This window comes from Mustela erminea, chromosome 21, assembly GCF_009829155.1.
Source record: "Mustela erminea isolate mMusErm1 chromosome 21, mMusErm1.Pri, whole genome shotgun sequence".
NCBI classification, from domain to species: Eukaryota; Metazoa; Chordata; class Mammalia; order Carnivora; family Mustelidae; genus Mustela; species Mustela erminea.
Genome location: NC_045634.1, coordinates 37,318,229 through 37,333,502, shown reverse-complemented (window position 1 = coordinate 37,333,502; position 15,274 = coordinate 37,318,229). Strand labels below are relative to the sequence as shown.

Here is a 15,274-nt window from a genome sequence, read left to right as displayed (position 1 = left end):
TGGCCACGCAGATGTGCTGGCAACAGGAATGTCGGGATTTATAGGTACGTGCTGCTGGCCCAGGCACCTCCTACCTGCGTCCAGGATTTCTGCAATGGAAATGCAAAGACCAAGTGTGTTTGAATCGATCCGTTCTTAAATGTAAAGAATACAAGTAAGACTGTTAATTCACTACTGCATATTTAAATCAATAAATCCATTTGAATATTCTTTCCCTTAATGTTAAAACCCATTTATGAAACAAAATGGATAAATTAATGGTCTTCAGCCAGGAAGAAACTATGCCAAGTCAAGCCCCTTCGCCTTAGAACAGGACGGACACAAATGCACCAAAACCATCCATACATTTCAACATTTGCTCTGTCTTAAATGCTAACCACACAGAACGTATTAAGAAAAATGCTTCTTGTGGATTCATATAAAAAATATGTTTGGAGGGCCAGCTATGTGTCAGACTGTGTCCTGCATAATGAGGGTACTGAGCAAACAATTCTCCCACTCGTGGCGCTTACATTGTATGAAGGGAACAATAAAATTCTTTAAATGTATATGATTTCTGGTCACCATAGGTGATTTGAAGCAAAATGAAGATGTTCAAAGGATTACAGAATAATGGATGAGGGAGGAAACAGAAAGTATAACTCAGCCCTGAAGGAAATCTGAAATCAGCCCCTGCTCCAGAGACACCAGCCCAGTGTGGTTGGAGCTCCCGGGTGGAGGGGAAGTGAGATCAACCAGTTGATATCACAATGGCATCAAGATTTTCAATAGACGGGTATCGTCACATCTGCTTTCTTAGGCAGATAGCAAAAGAAACAAAAGCCGGTGTTGGGCAACAGGTTCGGTGTGCTCTGTTAACCAGATAGGCTATCAGATAAAGAAGGCGACCCTTATGCTAATGATTCCAGAAGAACAAAAGTGCTCCTGCATGTAACACAAGCTAAAGAATGCACCAGAGAACATGTTTACTGAAGGGTAGACCTTGGAGTTCAAGTTGATGGCCTTTGCTTGAACAGATCTAGAAGTGGATTTGCTTGAATTTAATACTTGGGATGCCTTGAACAAAGTTTTATGTTTTCCCCATTTAAAAAAGGCAATTCACATCAATGGTTTCTAACAGAAAAGAGGCTGCATGTGGCATGGCCTCCCAGCTGGTTAGGGGGCCGGGCACTCCACATTTCTGGCAACGGACATGGCGCTGAGTTCAGGAGTCAGGAAGCTAGACTTGGTGTTGAGCCTCCTGGCCTTCGTCTGGCCACCATGAGCAATTAGTCTTTCCAAGTCTCATTTATACATCCTCAGCGACCTCTTCCTACCTCCAAGGACATCTGAGGGACTTAAGTAATTCACATACAGAACACCGCATACAGGGCTCAAAATATTAGCTGTTACTATGATTGTTAGTAAGCCTTAGACTTCTCGAAGTTCTTTCTGCCTCCATGATGCTAAAATTCATAATGTCCTCTTACAAGGAGATCAACTATGGCATGTGGGATGACGCCATTCTCTACATTAACGGAGTCTGAGAACTCCTGACTACAGAGTGCTCAGACAAAAAATGTCTGTCGTTTGACCCACAATGTGGATGTAGATGACAAGAGATCTGCCCCTCATGCTGAGAGCCAAGAGAATACTGTTTCCACCAATGATGCTGATGTCCCCGTGTCCAGATGCGAGGACCCTGCTGGCCTGGAACACAACCTGCTATCCGTCCGACAAACCTATCATTAGGTGCTCTGCATCAACTATGACCAGCAACCAGGCAGCACGGTGTCTGGTATCAGCACGTAGGAATTATCAAATTTTGCTATCAACTAAATGTCTGAGATGATGACTCAGAGATCTTAGAGATGACTCAGAGATGACCCTGAGATTCTGATTTTTAAATAATACTAGAATTTGCTATCAACTGAAAGATCGAAGCCCCTAGAGACAGGGAAAATAAAAAAAGTTGGTCAAAATATCTCTTCCAAATTATCAATCTAGAAATAGGATTTGATAATTAGGGCCTAAAGAAAACTCCCAGTTGTGATTATATCCTCCCTGCCCATCTAGTACTGTCCATTCAGCGGGAAGAGCCGTTTAACAGTCTACTGGGGGCTCCGTAATGTTCCTGTTGACACGCTTTTCTTTTTCTTTGACAGTGACCTTTAAAAGTACTAAATAACATTATTTCTTTATCAATTATCATAGTAATTAATTCTTCTGAATTTTATGAACTGTTTATTTTTGAATGACAAAGAATTGATCTAAAACATTTATAGTAAGTACATTTGACATTGCATATTTACCATTCATCTCTAATACATTTTATTTTTATTAGATATATTATGCCTGTAAATGTTTACATAATAAACGAGTAATTCGATCCACGATGTGCTCTTTTGATGTACTGAGCATTTTTGTTTTCAGCGGCCTATTGGTATTAGACGACGGGGAGCAAATAGTGAGACTGACCAGGCAGCCTGGTCAGGCGAATTTGAGGCATGTTCATGTGGTCTTTCTGGAGAGAATGAAATGTTTGCATAATGGAATATCACTTTGGACTAGATACTGGAAAAGAGAGGGGAGTAACCAGATTAACATGGAAAACTGGGAGGTAAATTTCTGAGAAAGATCACGAGAAAGAGTAAGATGCGTGATGTGATCTTATGAGTTATCTGGCAAGTTTTGATCCACAAAAGGCAATCGTGTTCAATTCAATACAAGCCTCTTGAACCATGAAACCGTGGCTGCTCTCCAACACTCACCTGAGGTGTGGTGCAGACCTAACGCAGACCTGGCTGATTATTCCTCTTGTACTGTCTTTGCCCCTGTCATGACCCCAGCACAGGGCAGCAGAAGCCCAGATATACGAACACATGTTTTAGTCATAACTAACTTCCCTTGGGTTCCTTTGCCTAACTAAATGTCTTGGCTTTGTGTCCCTTAACGAACGCTATCCATACAACTTTCTGACATATTGGGACCTCAGTGGCTTTGGCTCTCACTTCTGAATGTTCTCCTCAGCATTCTAGAGGATGTCCTGTCTTCTTCCAGCACCACACAAGAGCGCACCTGTAGGTAGACCTGTTTGGTGCCTGCATGTCATAAAAGACCAAGTAGCACACAGCAGCATGTGTTTTCCAAATACTTTGCCTGTCTTCAACCTAAATTTCTCCCACTCCATGAAGGGTTCTTGCACTCAAGCCAAAGGCCGCTCAACGTCCATGATCTCTCATGCTCCCGAGCTTCTTTCCGTTCTGGTCCCTCCCACTCCCATCGAAGACACCACCTTTTCCGTCATGGCACCCCCTTCACTAAAGCCACTTCCACTTACCATGGCCCACATTTTGCTTCCTGTTCCAGAAATGACAGGTAGCTTTTTTGTAGAGGTTTCAGAAGGAATCCAGTCAGGACTGATTTTAGTTGTGAACCTGTCTCCCTACCCCATGGCACTGAAAATTTTTCCAGAGTGATGACTAATCCATATCTTTCTTTGTATTTGCTAGTACGAAAAATAGTGTCTGAAATAAAGTGGATGGTTGGTACTGTTTTGTTTTTTAAAGGAACTTCTGAAATGTCTGACCAGGCTTACGTACAGTTTCCAGATATAACACAAGCTGCTGATTTTTTCTTCCCCCTAGCAAAGAGTTACTAGCCTTTGCCCAATTTTTCAGTCTGTAACTAATATTTTTGAGCACAGTACATCAACTTTTCTAACTGTACGGTCTAAGAAGAAAAAGAACAGACCAAGTCACTGGTCTTCTGAGGTTTGTAGCTTAGGATAGTTAGCAGAAAATAAACCAGTAATATAAGATATATCCGATAGTGATAAATGCACTGAAGACAGAGAAAGCAGGGTAAGAGGGAATGCAGAGGGGAAGGGTTCTCTGTTTCAGGAGAAACACCCAGGGATGGTCTCTGAAATTCACATTTGAGCCGAGATGAGAAGGGAGGGCACGCCCACGAGCATAAGAAAGCAGAATGCGGTACACAGAGTGAGCCGATCTAAGACGAGGGATGAAGGAGGGATCCATGTGGCAGGGCGGACCAACAGCTAGAAACAAAGTGTGATTAGAGTCTGGTGAGAAAGGAGGAGATAAGCAAAACAGGAAAACAATGAGGGGGTCAAGGACCAGGCAACGCAAACTTCTAGACCTTGACTAGGACACTGTTCTTTCGTTGTACTGTATTATGAAGATGCTGTAAGAGCTATAGAAACCACACAGGACAAGTAATCGTTTCTCAGTCTATTGTAAAATTGCCAAGAACACAAATTCCAAATGATCATGAAGATTTTAACCTCTATCAACCCATGTGTATATACTTGGTGGGCAACATGTGTTACAGGAAAGGGAGCTGCCCTGAGAATTCAGGTTCAAGTCGCAGATCTTTCATTCCATATTCATGGGAACTTGGATCCCTTATTCTCTTTGATACTCTTCCAAAATTATTTGTGGAGCACATCCTGTGTGCCAAGGTAACAGGACCAGGAATAATTAATGACCTTCAAGAGGTCTCTAATCTAGTACTTTGGGCAGACTGATGGGGGAGCATCACAGCACTCTTGGTGAGACGTCTGTCATTGTGAAGACATTCTGAAGTTAGAGCTATGAATCAAATCTCTTTAAAGTAAAAATAAGCCGCCAGAAGGAAACTGTACTCTGAACTTTTACATGTTTTGTGGTCAGCCCTGCATGTTTACCTTGTGGGTCATGCAAAAGAAAGGTTGTGTTGAAGCCAGAGCAGTGATGATCACACTGCTGGGTCCGGAGACTGGGTCCGGAGACTGGGTCCAGAGCAACTCGGCCAAGAGCAGAACCCAGGGGAGCTGCTGGAACTCAGGGACAGCCAGACTCAGTGACTGCCACGCTCCCTTCGGCCATAATGAGATGTTCCTCAGGACACATTCTACTTTGCAACGTTAATGTCTACCATCTAAGCCAACACTCAGCATTACTGGCCCCTGGTTTCAAAATGGAACAAGTCCGAAAGAAAAGAAAAAGCCCTTACCTTTCGAACTTCGGGCAAAGCTGCCCCTCACAGCACTACCTATACATTATCACCATAGAAGGCAGGATCTGAGAATTATAATGATGCTCTCAACTATTTTTTCTTGTAACTAGGAAGGCTGACTTTCCTAGCTGAGCTTTGAGCTTGACACATGAACTACTGCATCTTAAAGGAAGGAAGCATTCTTAATTCTAGCAAAGTTTTGAATGGACCCCTCTTTTGCTTTGGCCTCTACATTCTGAGTGCCTACAGTCAGTGGTTCCCAGACTTGCCTACAGGTCAGCGTCACAGAGACCCCTCCCAGTCACAAGTCCTAGTGTTTCCCAGGGAAGCCTTTAGCTGCCCTGTGAAGGTCCTGCCTGGGGAAGCAGAGCAGCTGCCCAGCAGGACAGGAGGTGTTTCCTACTGGGGGGAAAAGGATGAGAGGCTGTGGTTTTCAGGAGGAAATACAGGATTCCACTTAGCAGCAGCACCTCGTGGGCAGACCATTTCAGGGAACGGCAGGGAGGGGACAGTAGGCAGCCAGGATCTCCCCCTTCCTCTCTAGCAGCACGCCTGTTCCTGCCTAGCGCACGTCAGCACCAGAATGCAGATACGGAAAGTCCAAAAAAGAAAAAAAGAAAAAAAAAAGACTGCGTTAGACTAACCTCTGCTAATACATATTTCATAAATAAGCACAGAGCATGTGTGCTGTCAAAGGGGAAACTGGAGTCCTTTCCTGATAATGGTCCTTAGGCTGGACTAAAGCAAAGATTTATGCATAAAGAGAAACACCAAAGTGGGTGTATTATATTTGTCTATTTAAAAAAATCACATGGAACTGATCCAATGTGTGCAATAAATCTACCCATAAATCATACCCATACACAAAAACTGCTAGGTCATCTTGCAAGCCAAAATATTCTCTTTTTCATAGTCAGAATAAAAGTGCCGCTAAGTATTATGAATTTCTTTTTATTAGGATTGCCTTTGGCTGCTAGGAACAAAGAGGGCCAATGAACACTGACTGAAATTAATGAGGTATTTTATGTTCCTCATGTACCCACAGGTTGGAAGTGCAGAGACGCAGACGGGCTGACCCCACACACTCCCTTGCCACCTGCCACCCCCGGACATGCTGGCTGACATTTTTAGGGTACAAAGTGGCTGCTGGGTCTCAAAGCAGAAGGAAGTGGAGAGTCAAGGTTTCCCACAAGGGCAGGTTTTCTCTCTTAAAAACAAAAACCAAACCAAAACAAGAAAAACAAGCAAACAAACCAACCAAAACCAAGCTCTTATCTAATGATTTCTACTCATTCCTCTGTATCTGGCAGGTCACCTGTCCATTCTTATCTGAAAGAGCCAGGAAATGTGATAGGAGACTCCACCGTGAAGAAAAACAAGGGGAAATAGTTCCATTTCTCTTAATAAACGGTACTTGCTAAATAATCCACAACATCTTCCACAAAATGTTAGCAAAACTAAAAACTGAATTACGTAGGTAATTCTTACCAAAATTATCATCTCAATGGGAAAAAAAAAAATCACTTCGCAAACATCAAGCGAACATTAATATGTTTGGCACTTTTTACCAGGACAGTGTTTAAATATTTTGTTAGCTTGTGTTTAGTTTTCAGGAAAAATAAATAGAAATACATTTTAAAAATTATTTGGGGAATACTTGGGGAGATAATAATTAAGGCAAATAAAAGTAAAAGTAAAAACACATGATAGTTGACTTTCTTTGCTTGAGTTATTTCACTCAGCACAATCTCTTCCATTCCCGTCCATGTTGCTACAAAAGTTGGGTATCCATCCTTTCTGATGGCTGAGAAATATTCCATTCTGTATATGGACCACATCTTCTTTATCCATTCATCTGTTGAAGGGCATCTCAGCTCCTTCCACAGTTTGGCTGTTGTGGACATCGCTGCTATGAACATTGGGGTGTAGGGGCCCCTTCTTTTCACTCCGTCTATATCTTTGGTGTAAATACCCAGGAGGGCAATTGCAAGGTCATAGGGACACTCTATTTTTAACTTTCTGAGGAATCTCCACACTGTTTTCCAAAGTGGCTACACCAACTTGCATTCCCACCAACAGTGTAAGAGGGCTCCCCTTTCTCTACAACCTCTCCAAGATTTGTTATTTCTTGCCTTGCCCATTTTGGAGCGCTGGGTCTTATATGCAAACAACGAATCATGGAACACTACTTTAAATACTAATGATGTACTGTACGGCGACTAACATAATGATAAAAAAAATAAGAGTGGCCTCTAAAAGAAAGTAAATGTGAGTATGTCTAAAATGATTTTCACATAGGTAGAAAAATGAAAAATTAGGTAAAAGAAAAATAAGAAAATGCAATAGGATATAATGAATCAAAATCATTTGGGTCCTTCATGATTCTTTCTTCATTTTGCCATAGAAATCAAGGAGATCCATGGCTTTTGTTGGAGTACGTGGCAATTTACAGGTACATTTTAACTGGCTAACTTCCAAATGATCTGTAATTTCATGGGCTTGAAAGCACATTTGGATGGCTGGCCATAAAGAAGAGAAAGAGGTGCATATTCAAGGGGGGAAAAGCAATTTTAATTTTAGAAACTAGGGAATAGGCTTAATAAATTACTTGCCCTGTTATCAACTTTTTCCTAAGGAGATTAGCTGTACCAACGAAAGGCACCATTTTTCATAGCATTCCACATGCTTAGAGCTGGCAGCCCTAGAATATAAACTCACTAATTCTTCCAAGTGTGTTTCCCAGCCAGTTTTTCTCCGAGATAGGAAGTCACCCTTGTTAGAGATAAATGCCCTATATCTGCTTTACTAAGATAGATACGGGATGGTTACCTTCTGCACTAAATACGGCCAAATATTACTTCCTATAGAATACCAAAGATGAACACCCGATCTTTATTACATCTACTGAGATAAATAACTTGGGTTTAGCTTACAAAGATTATTTTGTGATTGAAATGGGCATTTGGCTATGAATAATTTAAACATTTTCCAGGCCAATTTTTTTTTAACTTTGCTCTACAATTAGGCACAACATTTGGACACTTGATTATCCAATCATCCATGCATGAGAGCAGACCCAAAACTGCTTCTCCTAAGAATCTTGGCATGGCCCATGGGTATCTCATTAGGTCATCTCTTCAGAGTTGGCATATCATCCGCCCAGGCATGTGTTCTTGTTAGACGTTTCATCTTATAAGCTAATGTCATTTTATCCAAGCATATGGCTCTGGCCTGAGTTGGCCACACAGGATATCTGCATAGCAAGTAATTATCTGGGAACACAATATCGAATTAAATGCTTATCAATTTATTCAGAATGAATAAATAAATTCTATAATCAATTTATTATAGAATGCATTATAACCCCCACCTCTACCCCCTTCCCCGATAATTCATGTTGAAGTCCTAATCCTGAATGTGACTGTATTTGGAGGTTGGGTTTGGACGGAAAGAAGGAAGGTGAAATGAGGTCATCACGGTAGGCTTTCATTCAACAGGACTGCTGTCCTTCTAAGAAGAGGAGGGGAGAGTCGGGGCAGGCGCACACAAGAGAGAGAGCCATGGGAAGACACAGGCAGAAGACTGCTATCTGCAAGCCAGGGAGAGAGGTCTCCGGAGAAATCAACCTGCCGGCACTTTGGCCTTGGACTTGTAGCCTCCAGGACTCTCAGGAAATAAATGTAAGCTCCCTGACGAACGGCACTCTGTCGCGGCAGCCCAGGCAAGCTAATAAAAGGGCACAAATAAAAGAGACAATATTTATAGATTTGTGATGCCCATGATGTCAACTGATTGTAGAAGTCATGAGCCTTTCACTTGGTTGGGATCAGGTTGCTTTTATGGTCTCTGCAAAGTTTTTCCAGCTGACTTTTGTCTTCGGAATTATGCCACCAGCAGATCCTGAGAATTTTCAAAAGGGAGAAGCTACGACTGTAGCTTCCTTCCTGTTCATAAATATTTCCTAAAAATACTCCTGAGAGTTTTGTTTATATTTCAGTGAAAAATTATTTTTATGAAGCCCAAAAGGAAAAGTATTCTCTGATTTTGGTAGTATACAATTCTTAGTCCATCAACTTTCTGACTATATGAGGACAAGAATGGAAGGATAGAAGACAGGGGGTCTTCTTGGGTTGGGTATTGTTGGAGTTGAATGGGAAGGAGGAGTAGTAAGCACACAAGGAGATGACAGTGGAGCTTCTGGAAACTTCTGGTGATAACAAGTCCTTCCTCGGGACATGGGAGAGGGGCCAATGCGCTCGTTGTCAGGCAAGTTGTTGTAGCTAATGCTTCCTGCTGCTCTGTGTAGGACCCAGACTTGACCCTTTCCTTCCCTAGCTTTTGAGACAGGGAAAGTTTCCTGGACCAGCAGTTTGGCACAGGAGGGTATTGGGAGAGGTATGGATCAGGCTGGGTGAAAATGGCCTGTGTTTTGGTCTGTTGTCTACAACTCACCAACGTTCAGCCCGAGGGCCAAGAACCATCAGTCCCAGGAAAGCTGAGGTGGACGGTTTACAGTGTTACTGCGCACCATGGTCGAGTCCATCTTGACAGCAGAGATGAACGCTGTGTCCCCGTGGAGCCTATTGGAGAGGGGTCTGTCACAGAGTCAGGAGGTCCATGGCCACAGGAGGCTGCCACGCTTGCTGATCAGCATCACAAAACATCGTGCTGATGAGGATGGCACACATGTGTGTTTTCTCCTTCTAAATTCTCTGGTTCTTCAACATATCCGGTCACTTAGGGAGTCTCCTGAGGTCCACCCAGATGTCTTGACTGTCTGACCTGGAGAGCGGTCGTCAGCCTGCCCTTGTGTGTGCCATCTCCTCTGGAGAGAAAAGCAGAGATCCGCCCCCCACCCCCGGCCCTGTGCTTCCTACTGCCTGCGTGTCCCCACTGTCAGCGCACCCCATCCTTCCCGGGACTGCTGAGGCTGGGCCCTCCGAGACGGACACTCCAACTGCTCCTTCACACTTCCTCAGCTTATTGCTCAGTCAGGGTCGTAGAGGAACAGTGATCAGAGAGATACTAATTTCCGTCGGTAATTAGAATTGTGCCCTCTTTTCATGCATTCTGAAGAATTCACTTTGGGGTTTAAGAAATTCTGGTAAAACCTGTATTATTAAAATTCTGCTATTGCTTTTATCAAGAGCAGCATGTGCTGAAAACATTTATAATAGAGGCATTCTAAACATTCAATTTATTTACTACAACTATCTCTGATGCGATGGACATGTTTCCTTCCGCATGCTTCCGGATGACTTTATGGTTCTCAAAGATCCGGAAGTACAGTGTAAGGGATCAGCAAGAGTTCTTTAGCTTTGAAATAAGGAAGGTCCACAACCACGTGTAAGTACACTATCTTCACGGGTGAAGCTAATTTTTATTTCAGTTGTAGCAGAAGCCAGCATTAAGACACTAAGTACATTATTTAACCTCATTGAGAAACAAAGGTGATAGGATTGGATAATCATTCATGTTCCTTCTGCTTTTATATTTTTGTAACATTCTGAAGTCTTAAATTTAGAATTTAGCAAAAAATATGAACCGTAGATCTTGGCTTTCCCATGATTGACAAATTTTACTAAAAACATTGTTCTAGGACCACCTTGAAGAACGTACACTGACCCTTATGGGTCACGTCAGCCCACCTCCCAGGCCCCGAAGACCCCACACAAAGTTGTGTCTGCGATGTCAGGCGCACGCCCACGCATTCCGAGGGTCATCGCCCATGACTGTCCGTGCCCCCCGCCACCGCTGCCCACTCTGGCTCTTCACTCCACGCTCCACGCTGCAGCCAAAATAATGTTTCTACCCCTCAGAGCTGGTGGTGGCCGCCTCTGGCCGTCTCCACCGTTAATCCGAACTCTTCTTGTTTCTGTAGGAAGCCAGGCATGACCCAAACACTGCTGACACCTCTGGGTCATCTTTCCTCAGGCCCCTGCTTGCAATCCACCGTCCAGGCTACACGTTCTTTCTGTAACTGATGGCACCTCTTCCCTCAGCCTTCCTCACCTGCTGCAAACATGGTGCCACCCGCCTTTCCTGTCTCCAGTTCCATTCACCGGTGACAGTCCCCTTTCAATGGCACTTACGCCGGGATGGCCCGCACCGGTCTTCCCCACTGTACCACTGTGATGCTGCATTTCATTTTTCTTCCGTGCTCTCCTGTAAGCTCCGGGAGGGCCTATCGTAGGGACCAGTAAAACTCCAGTAGTGATCCAAATGGCCAATGCACAGTAGATGCTCTTCAGAATTATTTAGTTTATTTAACTTCATTTTTGCTTAGTTGAAGATTTTATTTTGAAGTAATCTCTACACCCAGCAAGGAACTCAGACTTACAACCCTGGGATTGAGAGTGACCCACTCTACTGACGGAGCCGGGGGACCCTCTTCAAAATTATTTTTAATGAACGCCCCAGAAGTTGATATTTACACAAGGTTTTGGGATCTGTACTTGCTCCTCTCCACATTTCGAATGCTCTTGAGCACTCATGAAACACTTTCCAGCTACTGACTGACCTAGGATCCAGGATGGGGTGGGTAGGTTTAGAAAAAGTATATCTTTCATTATGCGGGAAGACAAAATAATTTTGTAATGAAAACAATAATGAGATATTTTATGAATATGTTTGTAAGAGTGTTAGTAACCCCTGGAGAATTTTATGACATGTAATCGCTGTTAGCCCTTGTCCTGAAGAAATACTCAAGTAATAGATGGAAAATAAAAATACTATTGTTTTTCTTTTTCTTTTTTTTTTTACTTATAAAATGCATCTATTTTATTTGGAAACGTATCACCATACCTTCATGATAATTGTGTAGATAAAATACTACACTGCCAAGTAAGAATTTGGGTTGAATGCAGGAAGTCTAGATAGTCACAGTGACCAGCCAGCACCGAGGGCTCCTCACCCTCACGAGCCCTTTGAAAACGAAGTGCTCTTCAGGTGTGCTGCAGACGTCAGCACCTTTGAAGCATGTAAACGCGTCACTCACACAAGATGCACTACAGGGAGGGCAGGAGCGGGAAAGCACCTCTGGCGGACTAGGGCACGCGGTGGGAACCAGGACGGCTTTCTAAACATGCACGTGCGGATGCATTTGCTGGATGCCCGAACTCCAACAGGGGCTGGAAAGAAGGCAGGAAAGACCAAGTACGATTACCCTAACACAGTCCGCACGCCGGCGTGGCTTGTTTTACACAATCCCCTGCGGGTTGTCATGAGGGATATACTGGAGAACACCCAGAGACGCCACCATTTCTTCAAAATCTGTGGCCCTCTTATCTGATGACGCCCTTGCTGTGGTTCATGGCAGGCTCAAGCCAGGCAGGGCCGCGCAGCCATGGCTAGTAATGCAGAACACGCCTCCCTGACTGTTCTCTTACTTCTGTAAACCGTCTCCGCAGCTAGATGAAATCTTCTCTCCCAGAAGCACACAGGGAGGTTCTTCACACAAAAGTGCTCAAACATACAGCTGAATCCCAAAATTATGTTGACCCATAGCTACTCATGCAAAAAACAGTTTCTTAAAAGTTCAGTAGATAACTTGTGGATTCTGTAAGCTAACGCCCCTGCCTTCTGGTGCTTCAGGGTTAGTCTTTAACAACAGACCATGTCCCGCTCCCCTCGGTATGCATTTTCTCACCAAGTCTGCTTGGGACGAGGTCAGGCAACTTCTGTCGGACCCAGGAAATGAACGAGACTGCTGAGGTCTCACTCACTACAGAATAATTTACTTGGATTTTTAAAATTATTCTCCACGGATTAGGAGTGATATGATCAGGATGGTGACATAAGTCGTTCCCAATCTGTCCCTTTGACAAGAAGATCCACCAGCAACTACCTGTAGTAAGACACCACTGGGGATCCCTGAACACAAACCTGGGGCTCAAGCACTTGGACCACCCCCAGACAAAGAAGAATTGCATTTTTTTTTTTTTACAAAAATGGGGGGAAAATGCCCAAATGTGTATGTAACCACAACAGAACCTCCAAAGAGCCACAGCAATCTTGAGAAAGAACAATGCTGGAGGCATCACATTTCTTGGTTTCGAACTATACTACAAATCTCCAGTGACCAAAGCAGTGTGGTGCTGGCACAGAAGCAGACACAGAAGCAGACAGCGAAGCAGACAGCAGGGCCGGGATACAGAGAGCCCAGAAGTCAGCCCACATCTCCATGGTCATCTGATATTTCACACGGGGACCAAGACCACTGAATGACGAGAAGACAGTCTCTTCAGCACAAGGTACTGTGAAACTGGGGATCTACATGCACAAGAACGGGACTGGACTCCTCTCTTACAGCACGCACAAAATCTAACTCAAGATGGATGAAAGACTTTTTTCCAAAATTAATTTGTTTTAAATATTTTATTTTTATTTATTTAGTTGAGAGAGTAAGTATGAGAAAAAGAACATGTGAGAAGGGGAAGAGGGAAGGGAGAATCAGACTCTGTGAGCAGAGAGCCCAGGGTGGGGCTCGATCCGGGACCCTGGCATCATGACCTGAGCTGAAGGCAGAGGCTTTACCCCACTGAGCCACCCAGGGGCCCCAACCATGGATGGAAGTCTTAAACATAAGACCAGAAACCATGAAATGCCTAGAACAAAACATAAGGGAAAAAATCTCCTTGACATTGGTCTTGGCAATGACTTTTTGGATGTGACACCAAAGCATAAGCAACAAAAGCAAGTGGGACTACATTTGTCCAGCAAAAGAAGTGATCAGCAATTTGAAAATGCAACCTATGAAAGGAACAAATATTTACAAACGTGTATCTGGTAAGAAGGTTAATACCCACACTATATAGGGACTGATACAGCCTAAGACCAAAACAGTAGTAAGTAAATAAGTAAATAAGTAACAAGCCAATTGAAAAATGGCCAAATCACCTGAAGAGACATTTTTTTCAAAGAAGACATACAGATGGCCAACAGGTACATCGAAAAGTGAAGGTGCTGGGCATCACTCATTGTCAGAAAAATGCAAACGAGAACCACGAGGCGACATCACCTTCCCCCAGTCAGAATGGTGTCATCAAATAGACAAGAAACGACAGACGCTGGCGAGGATGCAGAGAAAGGGGAGCCTCCTGCACTGCTGGCGGGAATGTGAGCTGGGGCAGCCACTCCGGAAAACAGCATGGAGGTTCCTCAAAAAGTTAACAATAGAGCTGCTCTAGGATATTTATCGGAAGGGAATGAAATCACTGTGGGAGACGTATTTGCACCCGCAGGATCACTGCAGCACCGTTTACAACAGCCGCGGCAGGGAGCCATTGTGATCGTGCACACGCGAATGCATGACAATGCAAGGCATGTCCATACACGGTGGACTATTATGCAGCAATGAGAAAGGACAAGCTCTTGCTATTTGCCCTAACGTGGATCAACTTGAGGGCATTCTGCTTAGTGAAGTCAGTCAAATGGAGAGAGAGACCATATAATTTCACTTATAAGTGGAATCTCATACAATAGACCTCGCAGAAACATGGCAAATCGGTGGTTGCCAGGGGCGGGGGTCGGGACAAGGAGTGAGGTGGTCAGAGGATACAGACCTCTAGCTACAAGGTGAACCAGTCCTGGGAATGCGGTATAGGACACGGTGTCTTCTTCACACTTACTATACACTGGGATATCGCTCGGAGAGCAGCGGGTCGTCACGCACAGACAGTAGCTGTCTGAGGGAGAGGCTGATGTGATTTTGGCCATTACCTCTCAACATACACACAGATTGAATCATACAGCACACCTTAAACTTACACAACATCATATGCCAATTTTATCTCAACAAAACTGGAAAATATGCTAGGATTTATATAGTTTATGTGGTTACTGCAGATGAAAATCTCCTTTAAATTTTCTAAGGTTTCTCACGAGATTGTAATTCATTAATCTCTTCAGAAACCACTTTGTTCCAGTTATTCAGGTAACCTTTCCTTAAAAGTGTTAGAAACGCTTGGATTTTAGAAAACTATGGCTTTTTTCTCTGATAACCTCAGAACAACCTATTTATGGACTGAGAGAGGTATTAAGACAGTTGCTTCTGGATTGACTCTTGTGGTAAAAAGCAAGCCCCCACAGCTTGTGTGTCTACGCTTTCATCATCTGCTGCTTGGCTGCCACCTGTATCCTGAATTTAGGGTTTAAAAAAAAACAAATCAAAGACTAGAGTAGATAAGAGATAATCAGTGGCTTCTACATCACTACTGATGAGGTTGGTGCTCATAACCAGACGAAGATGTGCCCAAGATCCTCCAATGCCTCCATC

General features: G+C 43.6%; 1 protein-coding gene across 2 annotated transcripts in view; it reads right to left on the bottom strand.

Moving 5' to 3' along the window:
- Positions 1-15,274, bottom strand: part of CSMD1 (CUB and Sushi multiple domains 1) — a 1,941,062-nt gene that overhangs the window by 384,072 nt on the left and 1,541,716 nt on the right. The gene's annotated exons all lie outside the window — the stretch shown is intronic.